General features: G+C 42.9%; 1 protein-coding gene across 9 annotated transcripts in view; it reads left to right on the top strand.

The window, feature by feature from the left end:
- The window catches only part of Ncoa1 (nuclear receptor coactivator 1), a 277,740-nt gene that overhangs the window by 22,617 nt on the left and 227,406 nt on the right, over positions 1 to 27,717 (top strand). For 4 of the 9 annotated variants that reach the window (XM_039112182.2, XM_039112180.2, XM_063261875.1 and 1 more), the window contains exon 1: positions 11,208 to 11,614. The exons of 1 other annotated variant lie outside the window; for it this stretch is intronic. The gene's annotated coding sequence lies outside the window, so the exon portion shown is untranslated. 9 annotated transcript variants of the gene reach the window in all.

The raw sequence follows: 27,717 nt of genomic DNA, 5'->3' as shown, positions 1-27,717 counted from the left end.
GCGCGCGCGCACACACACACACACACACATCAGGTTGGGGGGGTAACATTTCTGTCAAGGGCACCAACTACTCTGTAAGTCACATAAAGATTTGCATGATAAATTTCACTTCACATTTAGAGCTCAGGCTGATAATAACTTGATGCTGTAATGTACAGTTTCAATTAACATCAGCACTGAAGTCACCATAACTGTCAGTTTCTCTCTGTGGCAGCCACTGCTGACAATTTGTCTTGGTTTCCTGGATGTTGTCCAGCATCCTGGCCAGGGAGGCCAAAGTGGGCATCTGTGTTACAGTCCAGCTCCCTTTCCTTCTTGCCTCTCCCTCTGCCCTTTCTTTAACTTGGGTCTAAATCTTTGCTACTGAGTGCATGCACGCACCACAGGAAACTTCCTGTAGTTTGTGCCCAGGCATCTACTCACCCAGTAGGTATTACAGATTCCTACTATGTGCCAGGAACCCATGCAGTGTCCAGCAGACCCTTAAATGGCCCCTATTTTTATGAAGTTTCGAGTCAAAAGCCCTGCTCGTGGTAGAATGAGCTAAGAGGCCATGTTCCCACTTACAGCTCTTATCTTACTGCCTTCTGTTTCTGCAAGACCTTCTGTGGTGAATTCTCATTCTCAGGATTTGAATCTTTTCTAAAGAGTCTTGCTGTCTGCCCTCCCACCTGCTCACGTTTCAAGCACGCTACATGGTGATCCTCTTTTCTCTGTTTAGCTTTTAAAAAGATTTATTTTATATGAGGGATGCATGCATGCATGGATGTCTGCATGCACATATGTATGTGTACTATATGTCCCCTGGGGCCTGCAGGGGTCAGAATTCCCAGGAACTGGAGTTTGTCTTAACCATTCATCCACCTCTGCATCTCCGTTTCAGTTCTCCGTTATCATCTTTCCCATCAGTAGACGTCAGGAGGGAGTCAGCATGGATCCCTCACTGCCTACTCAATTTTTAATCGCTAGAAATCTTGCTTCCACGCCTCTGTCTCTGGTTGGCTGATGATATTTTGTGTGTGTGCATGTCTATGTTGACGTTAGCTATCCTCCTTAATCGCTCCCCATCTGTTTTTGAGACGGGGTCTCTCACTGAACCTGAAACTCACTGACTTGCCTGGGCTGGCTGGTTAGCAAACTCCAGGGGTTTTCCCATTCCCACCCCCGCATCCTTGGGTTATAGGCAGGCACCACAGCTCTGGCTTTTAACACGGGTGCTGGGGATCCGAACTCAGGTCCTTATGGGCATGAAGCAAGTGTTTTATCCTCGCCAGCCCCTAATGGTATATTGTGCTCAGATTTCCTTGATTTAGTAAACTGAAGTTTCTGGCTTTTCCTTCTGATAAGGAGCAGAAGGTAAGCACGATGTTCTAAGCATGCAGCACTGGCCTTTCCCTAGGCTCATCTTGGAGTAGAGGAAGGCTCCTACAGGAAGCAGCTAGCTCCATAGCCATTTGATACCGGATAACTTGCTTAAGCTCTCTCAACCTTAATATGAGTGAGTTATACCATAAGGTTCTTCCAGCCATAGCGGTTTTGTGAGCATAGGAAGTAGATGAGGGAAGAAACAGAGGGACATGCATCCCAGTGTCTTGAGATTCTGGAAATAGAAAAAGCAAGGAGATGGCGAACTCTTGCTTAGCTTTCAGAAAAAGAACAGTCAGGGGAGAAGAGACAGGGAGAACAAGAGCAGGCAGTGTGAAGGAGCAGAAGGGTGACATCAGCTCTTCCTCAGATCATTGCTATACATCCTCATTGGACGAGAAGTCAGATGCAGGCTCTGAGTTTGTGAACCCAGGATACATTGAGCTTGAGGCATGTCCTTGACAGGTGTTAGCTCTGAACGAACGTACAAACATTGTGCTCCTCCCCTTTAAAGATTGATTAAATGATTGGTGACATCACAAAATACCTTGAGCATCTGTCTACATAGCAACACCACTTGGCATTAAAACTGACTCGATTACACTTAACTAATATACAACTCCAGAAACTGTGCATTGGTGAAAATAAGTTGAGGGTAGAGAGAAAAGAGGGAGGGAGAAGGAAACAGCCTCATTCCCTAAGCATCTAAAGCTGAGAATCCCCAAATATTAGAGACAAGGAAGGCTGGAGGAGGCAAGTTAGGTCAGGGGAAAGTAACCAGTGAGGTTTTCTCCTCAAATAGCTGTTCATTCCTAACCTGCTTCTCATGCTGTCTTTCATTAAGTTGTGGCTAAGACTCTCAGACACATATTAGCCCGAGGCTGCGTTATGAGGATTTGACGTTCCATCACCCCACTTCCCCCCAGAACCCAGGACTATGGACAACAGTGGTTATAACTCAGGAAGTGTATGTCCCTGCACAGAATATAAAGATAAGACACCTTCAACACAGTAGGCCACCAACCTGAACGTACCTAATTTCCTCCGCTTCAAGAGAAACACCCTTGAGGCCAGGTAGCCTCTTTCTTTCTCCCAGCTTTTGTGTATGAGTGTTTTGCCTGTGTCATGTGTGTGTAGTGCCTGCAGAGGCCAGAAGAGGGCATCATATCCTCTGGGACTGGATGTGAGCCTCCCTGTGGGTGCTGGGAATGAAGCCCAGGTCCTCTGGAAGAACAGCCAATACTGATCACCATTATGCCATCTCTCCAGCCCTCTCTTTTCAATTTTGAATTACAGGACTTAGTCTATGAAATTGACTAAGGCGCTTAGTCTATGAAATTGAACTCAATAATATTCTTAGACTTTATTCAGTTTTGGGCTGGTGGAAAGTTCTCAGAGTAACTAACACATTGAATTGCTTTGGCACTAATGTTGGCACTTTATACATCATATTTATACAAAATCTTTCCTTGTTTATTTGCTTATTTTTCATTTATGTTTCCCTTGTAGTTTAAAATTATTAAGGACAGAAATCTTGTCTGCCGCATCGAACCCTTTGATGTATTTGGAATAATTTCAGATTAGGTTTTAATAATGTTGATTGAATGAATGGTCACATGGCTGAATCTCTGGGTGAAACACCTACTTATGGTTCTTATATTTCAAAACTCGTTGCCTGCCAGCATCTTAGGGACTGAGGAGTTAAAGCTAGTACAGCTGAGTCTCTCTGGCTTCTCATGCCTTTCCTTTGCCTAAACAGCACAGTTTGGGTAGCTCTGATAGGTGAAAGAAAAGCATGCCTCCCCTTTTCTCACTCCTCCGGGAGAGTAGACTTTTGTTATATAGCCACCCCAGAGAGTCCCATGGCTGCCCGCTTGGGTCTCATGCTGTATGCAGATTGAGAGAGTCACAGAAGTGTGATCAGTGTCACATCTAAGGGCTCTAGTAGGGAAATGAGTAGGGAGCACCAACGGCATCACTGAGAGATCTCATGTGTGTCAGCTGTCTTAGCAGATCTTGTTCCAGCATCAGCACCTGGTAGGATGATGACCGGCTTGACTGACAGCTCATAGTCATCCCTGATATGCAGAAAAACAGAAGAACAAACTGGCAGATCAGAGCTACTTGGTAGCAGCAGTTGGGAAAGTGCTGGAGTGTGGGCTCTTCTACAGAGAGTCAAGTCTAAGGGAAACCAGGTGGTTGATTACATGCAGGATGCATGCAGCAAGGCTCGCCCTCTATGATCTACCTGTAGGTGCTGGAATCCATTACTTAAGGAGGGTGAAAGGGTGTCTGTCACTGCCAGCAACCACTCCTGTTGTTCTCAGTAAGGCTGGCTGAACCTTTCCCTGGTGGCCTTTTGTTTTGTGACGCATTCCTTTTGGTAACCCTGCCTCCAGAAATTGGGAAGAAAACCACCTGCTTGATTACATCCACAAGGAGCTTAAGACGGATCATCTGATCCACCTTCTCGCTCAAATGGGTGACCATTATGGCCTTTGGCTTTGTAATTTTGTTTAGGAATAAATCCCAAGAAGAGAAGTCAGGAGCAAGAATGGAGGGGAAGATATCTAAAGTTAACAAAATAGAATGTGGTAATCCTTAGAAACCAAGAAGTCTGAGGCATATGTACATAGCGTGTGTGTGTAATAATAACTGAAAAAGGAAGGTAGATCACAGAATAGCCAATGCTCAGACTACATGTTTGATCGGACAGGTAAATTGTACGCACATTTATGTACCGATAAAGAGTTCTGTAGTTCTAATCAGGGTTTATTTATCTCAAGAACACCACTTGCATGTAATAGGTACTTAGTAATGTTTACTGCATGAGGGAGGGAGCTGGAAGTAAATTTAGAAAAACACCTGGAATTTATACTCATCAGATTGCTTTTACCATAAATTTGTTAAAATGCATGACATGTAGCTTTCGTAAAAAGATTAACTTTTAAATTTCAGGTTCGGGAAAAGGGAAGCAGGAAAAAAACGAAACACTAACAACAATGGTTGCACAGGTAAACTCTTGCTTTCACTTATCAACTTAATGAATTTAACTGTTCTCGATTCCCTACAGTACCCGGGGAGGAATGGTTTGTCTCAAAGATTATCCCAAGATAGCAGGCTACAGATCTAAGAGAGTGGATCTTGTTGTTGAAATTCCAGGCACTATGGTAAGCTTTGGGGGGTTGGGGGGGATATGCCTGGCATTTCCCAAAGCCCACAACACAGGCCGCTGCCAATCCTATCCTCCCACTGGTACAACTGACTTTGGCATCCGAACTTCAAATTTGAGCTGCAGCCACTATAGCAAGTCTGATTGAAGGCTGCATATGTTAAGGAGACACGTTTGTGTTGCACATCGTTAATACCCAGAAACAGAATATCTTGCAATCTCAGAAGATTGCAAGGAAACCACTCACTGAAGTGCGCTTTGGATAGTAAAAATTTAAAATAATAACCAAAATCTCCACCACACGAAAGATAGTCTCTGTAAATCACACGTTAAACCCCAAAGAGGTTGCTGTGGTACGGTTTGCCTGCGACGTGAAGGTAGGAACGCTGCCAGGTAAAAGCCAGCCGGGGCTACACATAGAAAGACTCTGTCTCATAATACCAGCCAGGCATGGTGGTACATACTTGCAATCTTAGCACTCAAGAGGTGGAGGCAGGAGGATTGCTGCAAGTTTGAAGCCTGGGTTATATTGTAAAACCCTGTCTCAAACAAAACAAAACAAAACGAACTAAACTAAACTAAACCAAACCAAACCAAACTAAACTGGAACAAAACCAAAACAAATCACAACAAAAATCAAGGGCAGAGGATTTGGTTCAGTGGCAAGGTGCGTGTCTGTCGTGCACAGGGTTCTGGGTTCAATCCCGAGCCCTACAAAAGCATAAGCAACAACGACAAGTCCAAATGAATTGTACGATATCACTGTCTTCTCTAAGATTCGTATGCATGTCCATCCTGGAAGAAACAAGATGGTCACTGAGGCTAGAGATGTGAAGAAGCCATTCAGTCAGCAAGGGAAACCTGTCATCTGACTATGTTCCTGCCTATGCTGCCACCGTGTTCAAGATAGATGAGAGCTGCCCAAACGGGGGAGAATTCACACACAAAGCAAGATAATGCTGCTAATCACATAGCCCTGGGAAGCAAATGAACTACCATAGAACCCAAGAACATTAAAGACAAGAATCAACTACTGGATAACGTACAGGAAGTTGTAGTTAACTAATCACCAAGTCTGGTGGGAAGCACGGTGATCCTGATTTTTGATAAGAAGCTTTGACCCAGGCTTATCTGTTTATCTGTCTAAAAAAACAAAAAAACAAAAAAACAAAAAACAAACAAACAAAAAAAACCAGCCTTGTGGGTGAATAACTTTACCGGCCAAGTAATGATTAAAGGCATTCTAGAACTGAGAGAAACTCTAGGAAATTTAATAATAATAAAAAAAAAAAGGTTTCATGTGAGGCAGAACTCATTCAACCTACTGACTTATAGATAGCAAGTCATCCATTCAAATAGTTAAAACTTCATAAGGCTCCAAAAGAAACTCTGCACACATGTAATAGCTAATTCTGCTTAACAACATTTGAAATATGACCCTCGTCAGAGATTAGAAGCAGTCTAATTAGAGCTGAGTGTTGATAGGCTTAAAGTCGAGCACCGCGGTTTGTAAACGGGTCTTTTTGGACTGCAAAGTCAGGGTCCTGTTGTTTGGAAATAATAAAGTTAAGATAGACGCATCTCAAAAATCCTGTTTCTAAAACGCTAGGCCTGGGTTGTACATTGAGCCTTTATCTTTGTCAAAAAAAAAAAAAAAAAAAAAAAGAGAGAGAGAGAGAGAGAGAGAGAGAGAGAGAGAGAGACAGATACTGCTATAATTACCAACAGCAAGGGTTTTGATATCTATGATTTTAGAGAACAATGTTTCTGAGTGAATAGGAAAGCAGCAGCCACTCAGAGAAGGGAGTGATTATGACATATACAGCTGCAGTATGTCCTCAGAAGACACCGCATCCTGTTAACTCCGCAGCTGGCTTTATCCGTGCCTATTACCCCAGCCTGATGAGCAGCTGGGCAGATTTTTTACCTTCTTGGTTTGAGCTAAATTTCACTTTCCCATGGCAATCCGAAATGCCAAACGCTGTATGAAGTGTCTGGCAGACATTTTACTTAGTCTCTGCAGCGATCCTTTGAAGCAAGGGCTAGCCTCCTGTTTTACAGACGAGGACAGCGAGCGAGGCTCGGGGATTTTGAGATGGTTAACACAAGGTCGCAGAGGAACCCCCCGGAGCAATCTCAGATCTGGGCCAGGCTTATTCTAGTCCTTCCTTTGTCCTCCTTTTCTCCTTTTCCTCTTCTTTAAAGCATCTCTTCTCCCCTTTTTTTGAAAATTTGCTATGTATCCCAGCTGGCCTCACACTTGGTATATTTCTCTCGCTGCAGCTTCTCAAGGGATGGGTTATATAGGTGTTAGCGACCATGCCCGCCTCTAGCCTACTCTTCTTAACATCTATCCTTCAACCCTACTCAATTTAAAATAGATAAAACCATGGCAGTTTGTAGGGAGGTAGAAGGCTCATGTCCTATAGGATCACAGTGTGGGGACAGTTTTCTGCAGGTCAGTTTGGCAAACAATGTACATTCTAACTTAGCAATTAATCTAAGGATTTAAGAAAATAATCTCCAAGCTGCATGGAGGGCCGTGGTTATAGAATTATTAAAAAAAAATAAACACAAAATCCCTGAAACACTGTAAACAAACTTGTATAATACTGTGTAAAGGCATCTAACCATTAATGATGAAATTATATTGTTCAGCAAAAGATACCAGAGTACCAATAAACATAGTGTAATTTTATTTTTGTACATAAAATTGAATAATAAGAGTTGGGAATCTAGCGCAGTCAGTAGATTGCTTGCCTTATACACACGAGGCTCTGGCTTCCTTCCCAGCATATAGGGGGAGGGTGCAAAAGTACCACAACAAAATTGAGTATATGTACAAATCTACATATGTATACAATGTGTGGAAAGGTATTCACTATAATTTTATCTGGCTCACCAGTTGTTTTTTTCTTCATTTCATGTATATGTGTAGTGTGTGCACAGATATAAGTATTAGGGCATGCCTGTGAATGCACACATGGATGCTTGAATAACAGTCAGGTGTTTTCCTATATCACTGTCTCGACAAAAGACAGGGTCTCTCACTGACCCAGAACCTCACCATTAGACTGGTTAGGCAGTGAGCTCCTGGGATCTGCTGGTCTCTGCCCCCCATTGTTGAAACTTAGGCATACATGTTTACATGTGTTTCTGTTGTTGTTTGCTTTTGTTTGGAATGGGTGTTGGGGACTCAAACTCAGGTTTGCAAACTCAAAAAGCAAATGTTCTTACCCACTTAACTTTTTCCCTGTCCTCTTTATTTTTTTAAAAAACTCTCCTTATTTATATATGAGTCAGTATCATTGTTATAAAACAAAACTATTTGAAAAAGCCAACAGTTAAGTCAGCTCTTGCCTTAACAACTAAAGTGCTTGATGTATACTAGCCATGTGTTCTTTGGGAACTGGAAATGATTAGGTTCTGGAGAAATCCAATAGGCCATGTTACAGATCCTGTTCACAGAAATAGTCATATATATATATATATATATATATATATATATATATATGTGTGTGTGTGTGTGTGTGTGTGTGTGTGTGTGTGTGTGTGTATGAGTATTCCTGATGTGTGGGGCCAAGAGTGTCTGGACTAACATCACATCTATCTGGGCCATAAAGTTTAAACATTGCATTAGATTTTCATGTTTAAACCTCTCCTCAATTTACCTTCATTTCATGGGCTTAGTTCTGCTTGTTGATCGATACTGCAACTTATAGGTGAAGAAGGTTTCTCTTAGATAACTAAGGTAGCTAGATTTCAGAGAGGCAACTGTGAGGTTCAAGAAGTAAATCTAACTAATGAATCCTTGGTTCTGGCGTATGGGGATTCTGGGGGAGGGCAGGATTAGTGGGACTTAGGGACGTAGGCTTCCTTAGTGAAAGCAGATGGAACCAGAGAGAGGTTGACTTGGACCAGAGAAAAGGCAAACATTCAGGAAGGACAAGAGAGTGATATCACTGTGCTAGCTTGGGACTAGGACAAGGGAAGGTCAAAGGGTTCATTTAGTAAGATATTTCACCCCAGAGAAAGACTTTTCTTTAGCACTCGTGAATAGTTATAGCAATGTAAGTACTACTTAAGTTACATTCATAATCTAGTAAAGTCTTAGCAGGGCTGCACACACCTATATTTACAGAACTTGGGAGGCAGAGGCAGGAGGACCCAGACTTGAAGAACAGTCTGTGAATGTAGCAAGGTACTGTCCAAACAAACAAACAAAAAAAATCTCAGTACTGAGAATATTTTAAAATATATAATTAAAAATTTTAATTTATTTTATGAGTATGGGTGCTTTGCCTGCATCTATGCTGGTGTACCACATTTGTGCCTGGTGCCCAGGGAGGCCAGAAAAGGATGTCAGATATCCTGACAATGGAGTTATGAATAGCTGTCAGGACCATGGGTGTGCTGGGCATTGAACCTGGGTACTTTGGAAGAGCAACCAGTGCTCTTAACCACTGAGTCATCTCTCCAGCCTGAGAATGGTTTAAAGTGAAGACAGTGACCAATTGTTGAAGCTGTGGACACAAACCGAATCAACTTACATGAGAGAGGGGGAAGGAAAGACAATTAAATATTTGAAGACACCGACATTTACAAGCTGGTTTTAATCTGTGAACCTGCCATGGTTGGAATTGGCGGTACAAACAGGTAGATTCTTGGAGCTCCCTGGGCAGTCAGCCTAGCTAGGTGGTAAGTTCTAGGCTCAAGGAAAACAGCCTCAAAAAAGAAGGTGGCCCATAAGATGACTCAGTGAGAAAGGGAGCTTGCTGCCAAGCAAGCCTAATGAGTCTAAGGTTGAATTCTGGAGCTAACATGGTGGAAAGAAGAGAACGAACTCTAGTAAATTGTCCTCTGACCTCCTCATGCACACACACACACACACAGACACACTAATAAATGCAATTTAAAATTAAAAAAATTAAGGGGAAGCACTATAGAAGTTGACATACATGTGTACATAACTGCACGAACCAAACAACCCCTGCCCCCCCCCCCCCTACACACACAAAGGAGAAGACAGGACAAGTGTCAGTGAATCAAAGTTCAGAGAATAGGTAGAAAGAAAGAATGAGGTACGAAACAGGAGGAGGGGAGAGTAAGGATGGAGGGGCTAGAAACACTAGTAGAAAAACCAAGATAAGGCTGATGTGCAGTAGAGATAGGAGGATTCCCAACGCCTGGCTCATCTGTAAGCACCAGAGGACAGGACAAGGCACTTTGCACAGTGCAGAGGTACTAGATCAGGAAACAGGCCCCACAGAAGTAGACTAAGTAGATATGACTCAGATATCTACTAAGAATTCAATAGAGGCCTTCGGGCATTTCAGCTATTAATAAGGCTGTGGATTGTGTAGGTGGTACTGTAAGGACGGTAAGGGCAGGAGCTAATCAAATGCACTAGGGCACTGGCTTTGATAAGAATCAACCAAATGAACACAGGGATGGATGGATGGATGGATGACTGTATAAATGAAGTGTGCTCTACTGGCTGCTGTATGACCATGACCAGGAAAGGAAGATAAAGGCAGCATAAGGCACTGACAGTAGTAGGGTGGAGGGACCTGCTTTGTCTCAGAGAGGGGCCAGGGAGTTGTCAGATTTGCATCAGGGAAGGGACATGGAGGACTTAAAGATTTACACAGGCTGCTTTGGGGCATCAAATGCAGGATGAGACACAGCAGAAGACAGCAGCACAAGACAGCTAACCGAGGACAAGAACTCAGGAAAGCAAAGGATAGCCGCCCAGCACTTCCACCACCAGGGACAGAGCAGTGAGTGTCACATTGCCGGTCTTGGGATAAGGGCTGCTTTCCAGATAAAGTGATCAAGGCTTAAGGAGCTGTCCTGTGCCTGCTTGATTCATCTGGCGACAAGGAACACTACTAACACAAGTAGCACTTCCATTATAGAATAAGAAAAGGAGGTAAAAAAAAATTTTGGGTCCCCCTCGAGGGAAAAGATCTGTGAATGACAGACATTTTAGTCAATTTACGCAATTGCAGAGCCAGACACTGTCAGTCAGATCTTTTCATCCGCAAAAAGAAAGGGGGCAGATGATCTTACTTTTCCCTTGTCTAATAGTCTGTGAAATCATCTAGGCAAACCACCTCTCAAATTTTACAGAACAACAAAACAAAACAAAACAAAACAAAACAACAACAAAACCGAGGCCCAAGGGATGTCTCTCACTCAAAGTAACACAACTCACGAGTGGCGACAGGCCCAGGTCAGATTCCTCTGTGATTCCCCAGGGCCTCCAGGTCGCTCCCCAACCTTCCCTAAATGATAAAGAACAGCTGGAGGCCGCAGGTCCCTCAGCCCGCCCAGGGGTACTCTGGGGTTCGAGGCTTCCTGGCAGCGGACAGAGGACCGCCCCGAGGGGAGGGTCTGTGCGGGAAGAGTTCTGGCCTCCTCACACTTCCTTAGGACATCGGCCCTGGCGTGCCTGCGGCCGGCAGAGGGCGCGGGGCGGCTTTACGCCGCGCGGGGCCGGTGGGGTCGCGGTGCCCGGGGGCGCGCCGTCGGAGCCGGAGGGCAGCCGGGCTCTGGGCCCGCCCGCGGAGGGGGCAGGGGTGAGGGCGGGGCCGCGAGTAGGTGGGGCGGGGCTCGAGGGCGGGGCGCTGCGGGCGGGGCACGGGGGGCGGGGCCGCGAGCGGGGGGCGGCGGCGGCGGCGGCGGCGGCGGCCCTGGAGGAGGAGAACATGGCGGCCGCGGAGAGCGGCTGAAATGCCTGTTCTTCAGGCCGGGCGAGCGGGAGACTGACGCGATTCACCTTGTCCGGTCGTCCGTCGGTCGGAGCGCGGCCTCAAGCGCCTCGGCTGCAGTTCGCTGTTGTTCCCTCAAGCACAGCTTGCGCCGGGGTGGTTCTGCATCCCCCTGAAGTGGGGGGACTCCAGCTCCGGAGGAGGGGGCCGGAGAGCCGAGGCGGCGGCGGCGGCGGCGGGTTGCCTGGGCCCCGGGGACGGGCGCCCGGCCCGAGGAGTGGCGGAGTCCGCGGCGGCGCCGCCACAGTCGCGAGCGAGCGCGGCGCAGGGGAGCGCGGCCCAGAGGCGGCGGCGGCAGAGGCAGGTGAGTGGCGGCGGCGGCGGCGGCGGTGGTGGCGGTGGCGGCGGGAGCCTCGCGGTGGGTGCAGCTGTCACGAGCCGCGCGGCCGCGGCGGCCCTAGGGGGCGGGGAGCAGCTGGCGCCCTCCGTCCCGGCTCTGCTTGCTCTGGGACCCATCTCCCGCTCCCACTTTTCTCGAGTTCCCCTGCTGGCCTGGCGCGGCTGCAGGGGGCGGAGGTCGCAGCTGTCACCGCACCAGCTGGGGGCTGCTCGGGGCGAGCTGCGCGCTGCAGAGCGCCGTCCCTGCGGCGCACTCCAGTTGCCCTAGTTAGTGGAGTGCGAGCATCCGCGGAGGGCGCGCGGCCGCGGGCCGGGTGGGGAGCGGGCGCCCCGAGCCGCCGCCGAAAGGGGGAGCCGGAAGTAGGCGCGGGCGCCCCTCGGCCCCGACGAGCAAGCACGGTGACCTTGGCCAGCCCGTCAGCCTCTCTGAATCTTGTTCGCCGGGACAGCTAAATGGGGGCGACCGAGGCGTGCTTTTCTGTGGGTGCAGCTTTCGACGGCCCCTTTGCCTAGCCTGGCTGCACTTGCCTTTCTCCCCTTGGGACTAGGGCTTCTGAGGTAGGAATGGGCGGATAAAGGAGATTTTCCTCTTGCGGCTGGGATTTGGTCCCTTTGCAAGGTTCTGCTGAAAGGACCTAGAAAGACAAGTAATACACGTTGGCCCGACGATTGTAGGTAGGGCTGGCTAATGGTCAGTGATGGATCTTGAGCTCTCCATAGTCGCTTGGAAGAGACTCAGAGAAACTGGACACCGGGGTCCTCCGTCCTTACCACACATCAGCGGTGGTTCCTTTAATATTATTTGCATATGCATTTTTTAAAAAGCAGTCACTCCCATGGGCCAGACACCCTCTAGTGTGGTGATATTAGAGGGAGACGGAGGGATTGACAATACACCCTGTGTGTGACAAGGACAAGCCGAGGTGCTGTGGCCAAAGAGTTTAGTAGGGAGGGAAACTTTAAGCTGGGGAGTATCTGTTAGCCTTTCTGGCTCCGCTATCCTTATAGAGACACTGAAGAGGCGAGGCAGGTGTCCTTGTGGAGAAGGTGACTTCTCTTTTTCCCTTTTCGCACAGTAAGTTTTTAAATGTGAAGTATGATGTTGGCGAGTAAGGAGTTCGTAGGTGAATCGCTGTCCCAGCACCCCGTGATTGACAAGAGAAATGATGGTGATGATTTGGGAGGCTTAGTGCTTTCACTTCACGAAGAAATCTTTTAAGTGTCTGTGCAAGACAGTCCTGCAGTGAAGCCTAGACTCTGTGGTAGAGTCGTAGGGGTGGATTTCAAGGGTTAAATTTGTTTGAGGTTTGCTTCCTCGACTGGAATTGGTTGGAGGTTAGTCCTGAAAAAAAAAAAAAGTCGGCCAAAGGGGCCTCTTCTAGAAGCTGTGATGTAGCAGGAGGGGGGTCGGATTTCTTCATGTTGGGAATAAGGTGAAAAGAAAGTATTTGCGTATTTGCTTGGGTCTTTGGCTCTCGAGCTAGAAATAGTTTTGGGTTAAAGGTAGCCATGGGATTTGATTCAGTTTCATAAATAGGCATTCTTCGAGTAATTTGTCATAAAGTAGGTAAAATGGGAGTATTTCTATTTAATCTCTTGTACTTTGTAGAAAAAGGTCCAAGTAGGTTCTGTGACCTAAAGTCTGTCATATTTTTTTCTCCATTTCTTATTCAGACTTCAGGAGCTTGGGGAGAAAATCCGAGGCCCGTTGCTTGTAAGAGTCGGTTTGGTTTTTGGAGACATTTTACGTTAATCTATTACACGTATTTAATCCATACTGAACTTTGGTTTATAGATGCAAAGCTTAAATTTTTACATAATTTACAGCTAATCTCTTCCTTGTTTCTGAGAAAATTTATAGGGCTGTGTCTATAAAATTGTTTTCGTGTGTGTGGTTTAAGCCGAGGGGATGTTTTTAGATCTACAATTTTGGCTGAGCGGTTTTATTGAAAGAAAATAAAAACTCTATGGAACTAATGACGATTGTTCACTTTGACCAGGATTATATAGACAATGCCTTCCTTTCTCCTGCTTTCTGCCAACGTTTGTTTTTATTTCTCCCTCAATCCCAGGATTTTATTTCTAGAAATCTGGGCTGGGAACAGAAGCAGCAGTTTGCACAATCCCAAGAACTTGCTTATGCCAGGAAGCTGTAAGGGCAGCATGCAGTGGGTGTGATGGGAAGATACTGCTACTACTAAAGACATTTCTTTGACTGCTACAGGAGTTAGGGTCACAGTATACTTTTTGCTGAGTTTCCCGTTTTCGTGTATGTGTTGATCTCTCGGTGGGTACAGGGTTAGGTTGCTATGGTGCTGACTGATGTATACTGCAAAACTGTTGGCAAAATGTCATGCTTCTAACTCTATAGTGAAGGGTGGTAAACGGGTCTAAGTAACTTAAATGTGTTGTTCCGGGGATGGAATGTTCTCTGCATGTCCTCTTGATCCTTTTAATCCGGGGAGCAATCTTCACCAGGTCTTAATGTCAAGTAAGTGAGGGTAGTGGAGAGGTGCTGAAAGGCAGAGTGCAAGGGAGATGGAGGATGTCGGACATCCCTGGGAAAAGCTGTTCCCAGTCAGGCTCTGGACCAGGTGGTGGTACTGCTAATTGTTTTTCAAGGACATTCAGCCCTCCTGGTTCAGTTGTCACAGGCTTCACACCCTTCTCTTGGGGCGACAGTGCTTCTGTTTCTTGCTTTAGTTTACTGTACTTTCTGTCAAGGAGTCAAGTTGTTTGGATGTTGTGTTTTACAGAGCTGGTTGACCTTAAGCTGTGGTCCATCTTAGGTCTCCCTTCAGGCAAGTATGGAGTTCAATCTGAGTACACAAGACTCAGTAGAATTTCTAGGTTATGAGTAGAGGAGGTCCCTAGGATGCTCATTATGGTCTTGGCATTGATAATGACGGCAATTCTCAGAGGGCTAGCTTTTACTTTCCTGGCAGAGGACCAGAGTCCTTGTGGCAGATGCTTTACTGCATTACCTGCAAATTCTAGATGTAACGTGGGCGTGGGGTGGAAGGAATACTCAGGCTTCAGGAGTTGGATGACAGAGCCCTAGGTCTGGTCTGGGTTAGAGAATGAACAGATTTGTCTCCACTCTGACGCCTATCCTCATTTGTGTAGATTTGACCCTATGAGTGGAGTAGACTAGACCATACGAACGGATTCCTTCATTGCTCTGCCATGTTAACTAATCATTTTCTCTTTTGTCACTGGCCATTGAGGATAGGCCTGTGGGCTCTGATTTCTTTCTTTCTCTCTCTCTTTCTTTCTTTCTTTCTTTCTTTCTTTCTTTCTTTCTTTCTTACCGTAGGAAGTGATGTATATGCATTTTAAACTTTAAATTTTAGTTAGACGGTGTGCCTATTCCTTATTCCTTATTATATGGTGTTGGGTCATAAAATGGCCTGGTGGCAGCTGGGTACTATTCTTAGTTATTTAAGGATATATAACTTTTCTTTTTTCTATAGCCTAGTGTAGTTTTGGAAATGGCTTGTGACTGTGTGGTATTTGAGTTACTGCAGAACACAGAAGTCATTATTTTACATTTTCCTGGACATATAGCTTAATGTAGAGGTCATTATTAAACACTGACACCAATGTGGAAGTCCTCCATTAGTGCAAGTTAAAGAGGTTGCATCCTGGCTCCCTCCATGAATCCATTCATAGCACAGTGTTTTTATTTACTTTGTGATAAGGAGAGTTAAACCCAGGGCCCTTTGAATGCTAGGCAAGCCATCTACCGCCCAGCTGAGCCCCCGATTCTCTCTCAATTTGATTTTTTTAGGCAGTTGCGCTGAGTTGCCCAGGCTGATCTCAAAGTTTCAGTCCTCTTGCCTTAGCCTCCTAGTCTCCAGGATTACAGAGGTGGTATCACTGTGCTCAGCTCACAGAACAGTACTTCTGAGATTCTCTAAAGTAACCGGCTTTCTTAGTGTAGTGATCACATTTAATGGTAAGTACCTTATGCCAGAATAGACACTGTCAAGTAATCAGTCTAGTCGTGCTCACCTTTTGTTCTTTTACCGCCCCCCCCTTACACCACACCATACATATTTGGATGAGGAGGGGAGGGACATGATAGTGTTGAGTGACCCTGAGTCTTATCGCTAGGAACAGAGATCAAACTGATAAAGATACATGTCAGAATAGAGGTACAATCCCAGCTGCAGGGCCAGAATCCTAGTAACAGCAGAGTATCCGATTTTCCCACAGTGATGCCTTAAAAAGAAAACTCGTGTGTGTGTGTGTGTGTGTGTGTGTGTGTGTGTGTGTGTGTGTGCACTTGCACATGCATGTCATGGCACACATGTCTAAATCAGAGGACAACTTTTGGAGGTTGGCTCTCTTCTCCTACCATGTGAGTTTCAGAGATTGGACTTGGGTCACATGGCTTTTCAGCAAGCATCTTTGCCTACCAGATCACCTCACTAAGGTCCAGTATTTTTATTCTTTTTGTTTGTAGCTTTTTACCCATTAGTTTGTACTTTGAGCCAATTTTAAAGGTCAGAGAGGGGTTTGGGTCATGGGGCTTCCAGATTCCCAGTTCATGTAACTTTAGGTTTCATATTTAAAATTAGAACAGTGTACTTAGTTTCATATTATTATGCTTTCAAAAGTGAAGCTAAGTAACCTTGTTTAGCTGTGATCTGGCATATAGTAAACATTAATACTCATTAGCACTCCACTCCTAACCCCTCACCAAGACTCTCACTTTTTTCTTTGTAATTTCTTGTATATTCTTTTTTTCTGGTTGCATATCTGGTCCCTGGTCATTTGAATGTGGCGCAATAGGAGTCACTGTGAGGGTCTGAGTTTCTTTGCCATCAATTGAGCTATTGGTCAGATTTCACTTTTCTTTTGTGCTAGAACTATAAAGTGTATGTTTAGAGATACTTGCCTTCTTGTACTTGTCTTTCTAATTATTCTATACATAGCTACTGAAAAAAATCCTTTCTAAATATCATCTGATGTTTTTTGTGAAGACTCTACAAATTTATCAAACCCTAAAACATTTAAGTGGAGTCTTTTATTTCCCATTTCAGAAAATTTGCTGTAGATAACATCAGAAATGCTTTGTAACCTGCAAAGTTCCACATAAATAAAGAAAGCATTATAACCTTCCATAGTCCAGTCTGGGGGACAGAGTAAGACCCTGTCTTAAAAAATAGTCACCTACAGGAATGTTGCTTCTCAGCTTATGTTTCATTTTCTTTACTCAAAATGTGTTTCCTTTTCTTTTATGCTCTTTTGATCTTCAAAAACAGTGTCAGAGCTGGTCTATTAGAGCTGGTTTCCACTCTGTAAGCATCACTCACATTTCCTGTATAGTCCCTCCTTCCTCTCCTTGCCTTCTTCACTCCCTCACTGATTGGACTGGGAAATCATTGAGACTGCAGGAAGCACAGCATTGAGAGTAGAAGAGTTTTAGGGTTATTTAGAATAATTTCCTTAACATTACAGAGTCCAGACCGAAGGTCTTGGCTACTGAGATTTAAAATTTTAGTACTTCTAGTAAACTTTGAAATAATCTCAGAGCTCAGGAAGGAAGGAAGGAAGGAAGGAAGGAGGGAAGGGAGGAAGGGAGGAAGGAAGGAAGGAAGGAAGGGAGAGAGGGAGGAAGGAAGGAAGGAAGGAAGGAAGGAAGGAAGGAGAGAGGGAAGGAAGGGATGAAGGGAGGAATAGTCAGCCCATGCTTATCCTTTGACCATACAGCCATGTATAGCGAACACCCAGAAGGGTAGTGATGTAGCTTAGTGGTGAGTGCTCACCAGCTCACCCGAGACCTTATGTTCATCCCCATTACTGGGCGGGGTGAATAAAGAACATTTTAAAACATTTAAAAAAATTGTTTCTGGGGGTTGGGGATTTAGCTCAGTGGTAGAGCGCTTGCCTAGGAAGCGCAAGGCCCTGGGTTCGGTCCCCAGCTCTGAAAAAAAGAACCAAAAAAAAAAATTGTTTCTGTATTGAATATGTGCATTTTTGTCATCATTCCCTAAATAATACAGTATGATAAAATGTGAAAGCCTTGACATTGTGTTAGCGTTTGTACGCAATCTAGTAGTACTTTAAAGTGTGCAAGGTTGAGAAGAGAGGTTATGTGGAAGCGCTAGGTCATTTTATGTAAGGCACCTGAAAACCCACAGCTTTTGATATTTCCATGGGTTTCTAGAATTAGTCTCTCATAAATACCGAGAGACAACTTTATTTTAACAAGGAAGTAATTAAGACCATTTTCCCTCAGAAATTTCAAAAAGTATTTGGAGAGGAATACCTGCTTTTCTTGTATTGCTCTCATTCAGAATCAGCAAATATTTATTGAGTGTTGTCTCTGAGCCAGGTATTATGCTAACTCTACAAACCACATATTATAAAGGAGGAAATAAGTTTCAGGGAAATTAAGTGGCCAATGTAAGGTCACACGGCTTGTAGGTATTCGGATGGCATTGGAGCCTAAGGTGGCTGACTGGAAGTCCCATTCATACCTTTAAACTGGCATCTATCCAAGATAGATTTACCACACTTGGCTACATTAGAGCCCTCTTTTCTGGACTTTCTTTGGGTTCCATACAGATGCTGTAAGACTCCTGAAACTTTATTTCTTTCCGGTAACCTAGGTACCATGAATACACACCAGTTACTTAGTCAAAGTGTTGCTTTAAGATTCCTATGCTCTCTGGTCTCACCTTTGTACTTTAGTAATGTTGATTCTTTTGTGCTTCTGTCCAGGAGAGCTTATCTTTGAATGGCTGGTTTTGGATTCTTAGCAATAAAATTCTGCCTCTTAAGTTTTGATGGTGTTTAAATAAAGCTTAAGGTATTTCCTTTCATTTGGAATAAATTGTTTGATCATTCTCTGGGTTTGTAGTGTGTTTTAGATAGTCATCTTACTCTGTTTTAATATATTATTGTATCTTAAAATTTTGGTTTGCCTATATGGTCGAAATATTTACATACTTGTATTCGTAGCCATAGAGTTCATTGTTTGTGTATATATTTAAATATATCACATTGTATTTGATCAGTTAGTTGAAGGATAAAATGCCCTTGGTTTTTGAAATGTATAACTCTGGTTCTACTTTGTTGAGTTTGAGTGGAGGAAATCAGGGAAATGTTATTTGTTCTTCACATTCCTACTTATACTTCGGGAATACTTCTACTTTAGATGGTACAGGAAGTCTGTAATTGATTCTAAGTAGCTACGGGCATCCACTGAAGCTATAGCTACCTGAGTACCTTGTTCAAGGTGCTGTGCTGTTAAAAGATAAGGAAATGAAATGTTAAGATACAAATTCTATTCTTAAGGTGATTATGACCTAAGAGAAGTGATAAGACGACACAAATACCTGTAATATTAATTGGCTGTGATGAGTGCTGTGGGAGACATGCTGGGACAGCAGTGTACTTGAAGATCCAGGGAAAGAGAGAGGAGTTATCTCATCAGAGAGAGATCAAGGCAGGTTTCATGGTGGGCTTGGTGGTGAACATGCACTAAAACCTGGACATGCTTTCTGTAAGGGCTGGATGAAGAGAGCAGTGCTCTCAGAAAGAGAAAATGGACAAGAAGCAAGGGCAGGGAAGCTTGAGTTTCTTAGCATGTGATGAAGGGGACAGTGTGGAGCCAGGACAGCATCAAACTGAGAGAAGGAAGCCGACTTCAAATTGAAGTCATGTGATGCTGAAGGACTTTAATGGCAGACATAGTGGGAGCAGTATGTAGTAAGTATGTAGATCTGGATGAGAATGAGAACAGTCATTTTCCAAATTCATATGGATCTTTTCTTGGCAGGTTTTTATATCCCAAATTTTATATTTTCATAATTTTTGAAATGATTCCATATGTAAGGTTTACCACACTGAGAAAAATTTCACTCATTTTTATATATATTTAAAAACAGATCACGTGGTTTTTGAAATGAAGTTAGTATAAAATCTTTTTTTTTTTTTGGTTCTTTTTTTCAGAGCTGGGGACCGAACCCAGGGCCTTGCGCTTCCTAGGCAAGCGCTCTACCACTGAGCTAAATCCCCAACCCCAGTATAAAATCTTTAACTGCCTTATACTTTTTTTTAAAAGCAGCAGCTATTCTTTTAGACAGTGCATTATTATTTGATATTTTAAAAATTATTATTTTATTTTTGTGTGTATTTGGGTATTTTGCCTGCACATATATCTGTGTGTACCTACTCACCACATATATGCTTGATACACTCAGAGGCCAGAAGATAGTGTGCAACAGGAGTTACAGATGGTTGTTACCCACCATGTGGTTGCTGGGAATTGAACCAGGGTTCCTCTGGAAGAGCCATCAGTGGTCTTAACCATGCCACCATCTCTCCAGCCCTTAGTTGACTGACTATCTATCTATCTATCTATCTATCTATCTATCTATCTATCTATCTATCTATTTTTAGTGTTTTAAGGCAGAGTTTCACTGTATAGCACTGGCTGGCCTGGAACTTACTTTGTAGACCAAGCTGGCTTGAACTCACTGTGCTACCTCTCCTGAGTGCTAGGACCAAAGGTAAGCACTACCATGCTTGACTTCATTTGACATTTTCAAACTAATGCAGTAGAGTTGTTTTTCATTGCAAAAAGTCCTCTCCTTGTCTACATGCACCTGACTGCATAAGAGATTGATCATACAAATTGCAAACCCCCGGCTCTCAATATTCTTCACTGTTTATTTATACCCTACTGTGTTCCTGAAAGGATTTAAGGCAGTCTATGCCATTAAGACTTGGGCAGTTGAGATGGTTTAGTAAGTCAAGGTACTTGCTGCCAAATGTGACAACCTGATCTCAATCCCTGGGACCCACATGGTAGAAGAAGAGAACCGACTCCCCAGAGTGTCACCTGACCTCCACCCGATGCTGTGACACGGACACACACATGCATACATGGGTTTTTGAAATAAAAGAGCCTTGGACCATGTTACAGCTATGTGTATCCAACTAATGCCCTTAGCCAGGTTTAAGTTGAAAGAGTAGTGTTGTCTTTTGCCAAATTGGTAGCACTTTCTGTGTGGTTACAGTGCAGTTGGAAGGTAGCTGTACAACGGAAACGGGTTGTAAGGAACTAATAAAGGGTCCTAGACCGAGGTGCTGCTGTGGACCAGTGTTTCCACAGTCGGATCTCCATCCGCTGTTTGGTAGATGCCAGAAACATTAGAGGTTGGTGGGCAAGTTCTTTCACTTTCAGTCTGTGATGTCGTGCACTTCAGGGAGGCCCGGGTAAAGGGAATCTCAGGTTTATAATTTTACAAGGTAGATCTAGACTCCTGACACCACTTTTACTGCAGCGATCACCATGCAGCTTTGTGTTCCACAGAGATTACTTAGTTACCTTTAGGCAAAGACTTAAGTGAGCATTGTCTGACTCGGTGACAGTTCATCCACAAAAAGACACTACCATTTACTGACATCTTCTATAATACGTGGTTATGTGGGGTATGCAGTCCTGCAAATAAGCACATTGAATCTGCCCCTTTGTGACAGCGACACTTTCTTAATAGCAACTCAAAAAGTAATTACCTTTTGGAAGAAAACAGAGTTCAGTGCTGGAGAGAGGATATTGGAAATGGTGTTTGGAAGCATTTCCATCCTATTGGATTTAATTGCTGGTAATGATGAGTGTTAATTTGAAGAACTTTTTTTACATGAGCACTTGAATTCATGAACGAAGTTTTCTAACCTGTATAAAAGCCTTGTAAAAAAGACATTTTAGTGGTTTTGAGCCCATCTGCTGAAAATATAAAAAGGTAATTTTATCTGATTAGCTTGTAAGAACAACTGATTGCCATCAGGAAATATGGAAATGCAGTAGCTGAATTTTAGCAAAAAGCCTTTGCATAAATGGTGAGTGGAATTGCAATTGAATATCATGTTTTATTCAGTGCAGCTAGTAATGGAGTTCTTTTTGGGTTTTATTCATCTTTACAAAGTATGTTTTTCAGCTGTGCTAACCATTAAAGCCCAGCAAAATAGTTATTTATTATAAACACGGACTGAATTTAGGACTAGAGTCTCAAGCTGTAGTATTTAAAAAAGTATGAATTCAAGATTAAAAACACCTCACCCCCATGTTTAAGTTGTAGTATTGTCAAAAAGTATCAGAATTGATAATAGCATTTATTAGAAAGGGCACACACATTGATTTATAAATCAATGAGTAAAGTAATTATTTAAAATTGTTTAGTTCGATGGAATTGAGATTCTATTTTTTTTTCTATTTTTTTTTTTTCGGAGCTGGGGATCGAACCCAGGGCCTTGCGCTCGCTAGGCAAGCGCTCTACCACTGAGCCAAATCCCCAACCCCGGAATTGAGATTCTTAAATTTATATTTTGTATAGATTTTATAAAGCACATAGTTTATCAGCTTGGTATGCTGTGTATATAAATCATAAATATACATATGCATGATTTGCTGTTAAAAAACTTTAAAGCCGTGGGATATATGATAAAAATTGTTAACACTATTCCACAGTAGAGGTTCTTTTTTTTTTTTTTTAAAGATTTATTTATTTTATGTAAGTACACTGTCGATGTCTTCAGACGCACGGGAAAAGGGCATCAATCAGATTTCATTACAGAGGGTCGTGAGCCACCATGTGGTTGCTGGGATTTGAACTCAGGACCTCTGGAAGAGCAGTCAGTGCTCTTAACCCCCGAGCCATCTCTCCAGCCCCACAGTAGAAGTTCTTAACTTGGAGTTTATGGGCTAATAGCCTCTAGGTTGGCTTTAGTCTGTAAACACTTCATATGTAAAATTTTGTGAGGTTATCACTTCTCTGGGAGAGGATCTACAGATCTCATCCAATTCCAGAAAGGATCCATCATCCCCTGTGTTGCTGAGGATAGGGACCTCAATAACACTATTCATCCAGTTTTACCCTCTTGCCAAGTTTAATGGATATATCTGATGTCATTATTCAAGCCCGCAGTATGACTGGTTTTGCAGTTTTTCCATTTTGCAATAGATGTGATTGCAAATGCCTTTGGCCTTTACAGGTGTTTGAGTTCTGTTTGTTGCACAACTGCCTGGCTCTACATTATTTGGTTTCTTTTATATATAACTTCTCCCTCAAGCCCTTCTTCCCAATTTTACAAAAGTATGATTGGGTATATAGGTGTGTGTGTGTGTGTGTGTGTGTGTGTGTGTGTGTGTGTGTGTGTGTGTGTAGGAAGTTCTGCTGAGTAGGTTGGGATTCAGAGTTGCATGTTTAAATACCCATTAGTCCCCAAATCTCAGCCATACTAGAGTTATAGATTCCGATTTGACAGACTCAAAGCTTTCTGAGTGTGTGGACCCATTACTTTTTCCTTTTCTTCCCACTATAATGTTAATTCAGGTCTACTTACAAATGCAGTATCAAAGAGTGATTTTGGGGCTGGAGAGATGGCTCAAAGGTTAAGAGCACTGACTGCTCTTCCAGAGGTCCTGAGTTCAAATCCCAGCAACCACAGGGTGGCTCACAACCATCTGTAATGGGATCTGATGTCCTTTTCTGGTGTTTGAAGACAGCTAGAGTGTACAGTGTACAGTATATACATAAGATAAATGAATAAATAATTCTTTTTAAGAAAAAGATCCTATAATCCATGGAATTGCTTCTTTTTTTCCTTTATTTTCAAAATATTTATTTAGGGCTGGAAAGATGGCTGAGCAGTTTAGAACATTGGCTGCTTTTTCAGAGGGCTCAGGTTTGGTTCCCCGCACCTCCACGTCAGCTCACAACTGTCTGTAAGTCCTGTTTCTGGTGATCCAGTGCCCTCTCCTGACTTCCACCAAACATCAGGCATACACACCGTAGCACACTTGCATTCAGGGAAAACATACACATAAAATAAAAATAGCTATTAAATAAAACTATTTCTTTGTGTGTGCTGTGTGCCATATACACATGTGGCACATATATGCCTGTGTATCCATGTGGTGGCCAGAGGACTGCTTCCAGGAGTTGGTTTTCTGTTTCTATCATGTGGGTCCCAGGAATGAAATCCTGGCGATTGGACATGGCAACAAGTACTTTTGCCTGCTGAGACATCTTGCCAGCCCCTCTTTTAGTTTTTGCTAAATTTTACTGTAAAATAATCTTGATATTTTATGGGCATGTTCATGATATTCCTGTATGTGAGTGCATATATGTATGTGCACATGCATCTGTGCATGTGTGTGTGTGTGTGTGTGTGTGTGTGTGTGTGTGTGTGTGTGTGTGTGTACAGGGTATGCATATGAGACCAGAAGCTGGGAGTTGGTGTCTGGTGTTTTCCTTGATCAACCTCCAACTCCTTTTAAATGGAGACAGGATTCTCGGAGCTTTTGGCCAGCCTAGATTTCTTCCACAGGCCTCCATATCCACCTGGTGCTTACATAGGCTGAGGATTCTGGTACACAGGCTGGTGCTTTTACCTACCGAGCCACTCCCTAGCCCCTACCATGCTAACTTTTACTTGTGCTGCATTTACTAAAAGCCTTCCAAGGTCCTCATTACTATTAAAATAAAATTGTTCCACAGCCTATCACTTAAACCTTTCCAGTGTCTGGCACCAATCTGTTCTCTGGCTTTATTTTCAATTAGTGTTCTGCAGTAGTTTATTTGAAATGAAATTGTTGGCTTATTGTCCCCTAAATATCCTATTTCTTTCTGTGGAATATTTTCGCTTATTCTAGAACTATACCTATTCTTTAAAACTTCGCTCAGATGTCTCAGTCCTTGTCAATTTACAATTCAAGGTAGCATGTTCCTTCCATGAACTCATTTTGTTTTTCTTATTCAATTTATAATATATCGTGTATATATACATACTTATATTTTTTCTGTGACTTGTTTTGCATGTCCTGTTATCCATAGTATGACATAAAATGAACAAAAGGTTTATGTTTTATATTTTGTCCTCTGTGATGTCTTAGGCTCAATAAGAATTAGCAAATGATACTGATTAACTCACAATGCTGCTTGTGAATGTACTTAAGGAATGTGTGTGTTTCTGGAATACTCATAGATTATATATTCTAGACCTCAAGGTGTATAGTGACTTGATAGAATATTACAGGGAGAACACATTTTCAAGTGTAAAACATTGTCTATAACGGGTTATGCTGAAGTGTCTGGAATAACTGTATGTGGTAACATACTGCTGCTCAGGAGGCTAGGCAGGAGGGTTTTAAGTTTGAGGCTAGCCTGGGCAACTAAGCAAAACCTTTTCTCAATATTGCTGGCAGTGGCTAGACATATAGCTCATTGACAGAATGCTTGCCTAACCACATATTAGGTCTTGGTATCAACTGTTAGAATTGCTGCTCAGAACTTGAAAACCAAAGAAAAAGACACCTGAAGTAGCCTGGTAGGTTATTATTTTTAGTATAGAGCAACCTCTGTCATAGATGGAACAAACAAACTTATGCTTCTTTCTGCCTCTAGCCTTAGAGACGTTGGAGTAAAAGATTCTAAGATCTTGATCATTACTACTTCTCTGGTTTTGTTTGTTTGTGTATTTGTTTAAACATATTCTTTACATGAGAAACTTTTTTTTTCTTATTGAGCACTCATTGTTTGAATAGTAATATGAGGCACCAAAAGTTATTCTTCAAGTTCCTATCTATCAAGAAGATTGTAATCAGGCCTGGAGGCTTAGCGTGCTGGCTTGTCTTGCACACAACCTGGATTCAACTTATAGTACCCATGTGGCCGCTAACAACCATCTGTGACTGCCGTTCTGGTCAGTGGTTCTGATTCCCTCTTCTGGCCACCGTGGGCACCAGGCACACTCATGGTCCACAGGCAAAACAGCCATACACATAAAATAAAAATAAATAAATCTTTTTTTAAAAACCAAAACGATTATAATTTGCATGATGCAGTCTTTTTTGTCTTAAACTTTATACAAATTAAAAAATATAAAACAGTGCAACAGTGTCTCCTGGGAGAATGTTGTATCTCAGCATGCACACATTTAGCACTTGCTTGAAAATTACGATTGTTGACTTATTGCTAAATTCACCTATATTCTTTCCCTCCAACCCAATTGTAAATTACAACAGGGAGAGGTGATTTTTCTACTCGTTTGTATTTGAGTGCTTTCATAGTTCTCTACTCACAGTGTGTATTTCTAAAGCTGATGCTGATGGCTTGGAGACTCGCATGGTTTGGATAGACTTCCTGGAGGAAGTGGATTTGACCTAGAGTTAGTAGGATTTGGAATGATGCTTACGGCATAGTTTCATGGTACATGAAAAAGGATTGATATATAAGCAGATAATGAAGCTTTAATATATTTTCTGGAACATGAAAACTTCTTTGGTTATTGTGGCTTTTCCAAAAATGACACATTGCTTCCCAAGGTAGTCATAGAGTACTGCAGAAAGGACTAGGAAATCCAGACAGAAGACATACATGAGCAGAGGATGGCTTTCCTCACCGTAGGAGAACTAACTTTCTTTATTGAAGTGACTATCAAGATGGGAAGGACCTGTTTGAGAGTTGTTGAACAACACTGAGTCCTTTATATTTGGCTAAATATATTTTTAACAAGATTTATTTATTTTAATTTTATGTGTATGAGTGTTTTGCGCGCGCGCGCGCGCGCGTGTGTGTGTGTGTGTGTGTGTGTGTGTGTGTGTGTGTGTTGTGTGCTTGCCTAGTACCTGCATAGGCATTGGACCCCCAAAACTGGAGTTATAGATGACTGTGAACCATAATGTGGTGCTTGGAATGGAATCTGGGTGGTCTGGAGGAGCAGCCAGTGCTGCTATCCTCTGAGTTCTTTCTCCAGCTCCTGAACATAATTTTTTTTAATTGTTAAATTCATTTGTAAAAAGGAGCTTGTAAGTGCTGGATTTTAACCTCTAGTCTACGAAAGGCAAATTTGACTATTGCATCTACTAAAAACAATACACTTTAGTCTGTTGTTGTGGAGTAGGTATTTGAAACTCATAGAAAGTGAATGTTTGTTTGGTATAAGCTCTTTAGAACTTTCCTCAGCACTTGGTTGATAAGATTATAGGCAGAGAAAGAAGTGCAGGGCTTTGGGATACCGGTAGAGACGTTCTGATGTCTGAAAATGTATCTATAGCATCTCGGAGGTCTTCTCTTCTCTCTTACCAAACTGTGTTCCTTTTCTGTTTTCCTTTCTAAAGCATGCTTGATAAGGGCCATTGAGGTATTAAAATTCTGATCAGTTGTGCATAGCTAGGTCACTGCCTTATGTACTGTTCCTTTGCTATGAAGACACACCATGACCAAGACAACTCATAAAGGAAAACACTGGGGGGAGGCACTCACAGTTCTAGAGAGTTAGTCCGTGACATCATGGCAGGGGAGATGGGAGGGCATGGTTTTAAGGGTGGGAAGTGGAGGTGGTATATGGTGTCGGGCACGCAGGGCGGGCAGTAGGTAAAAACTTACATCTTATCCCCAAATTGGAGGGACAGAGAAAGCTAACTACAATGGCACAGGTTTTTGAAACCTCAAAGCCTGCCCCCAGACAAACCCTTCCTCCAACAAAGCTACACCTCTTAGTCCTTATCTAACAGTTCCATCAACTGGGGACCAAGCATTCAAACTAACATGAGCATACAGGGGCCATCCTCAAACCACCATAGATGTGTAGATCTTTATAGGTGATAAAACTATATATTTTTTTATCAGTTTTGTTTCTAAAGTTATTAATCCTACACTTGATAGAACTTGGGTTTTTTTTTTTTACCACATTACAATATTTTCTTTCTCTTAAAAAGTAAACAATATATATATGATACTTGATTGCATTCTAATAATAAATTCAAATAAATGAAAGTAAATAGAGTTGAAAGGTGAAACCAGAAAATTACATGGCATATGTTAATTTAGGTTATCTGATAGTCCCTGCTATTTTTTATTTTAGGTGTAGCATGGTCTTTAATAATGCCCCATTCCCTTGGACACAGTGATGGTGGCAAAATGGATAGTCATGTGAGCAAAGCAAAGCACTTGTGGTGTACGTACCTGAGACTCCAAACCATGTAGAGGAGGGGCCAGGCTCATTGGAATCACTGAACTGGATGAAGAGAGAAGTACCATGAGGTCA

The sequence above is a fragment of the Rattus norvegicus genome, chromosome 6 (genome assembly GCF_036323735.1).
Source record: "Rattus norvegicus strain BN/NHsdMcwi chromosome 6, GRCr8, whole genome shotgun sequence".
NCBI lineage: Eukaryota > Metazoa > Chordata > Mammalia > Rodentia > Muridae > Rattus > Rattus norvegicus.
Note: the sequence above shows the minus strand (reverse complement) of the source record. Positions and strands in the feature narration are given on the sequence as shown.